Below are 281 nucleotides of genomic sequence, written 5' to 3'. Positions count from 1 at the left end.
GTTTATGTTCTGCACTCATTGCTGATTTTGTCCTTTAATGGAATTTGCTGATTAAACTGTCCTGCAAAAAAGAGACTGGAGAGAGAGAGATTTAAGGCTATTTAAGGATCGCCACACTCTTAGAAATAATGGTGCCAACTATAAGCACAGAGTCCTGCCACCTGCTCCCATAGGAGAACCCTTTGTGGTTTCTGCTCCAACCTTTTTTCAGCCTTTTGAGAGGAAACGTAACACAAAGGAAATGTGAAAAGTTACACTCAGTCTCTGGCGGTGCTATCCAA

Source organism: Aulonocara sp. 'chitande type north' Nkhata Bay, linkage group LG11 (assembly GCF_057382095.1).
Source record: "Aulonocara sp. 'chitande type north' Nkhata Bay isolate Kocher_YH1m ecotype deep benthic linkage group LG11, A_spYH_male_GT1.1, whole genome shotgun sequence".
NCBI classification, from domain to species: domain Eukaryota; kingdom Metazoa; phylum Chordata; class Actinopteri; order Cichliformes; family Cichlidae; genus Aulonocara; species Aulonocara sp. 'chitande type north' Nkhata Bay.
Note: the sequence above shows the minus strand (reverse complement) of the source record.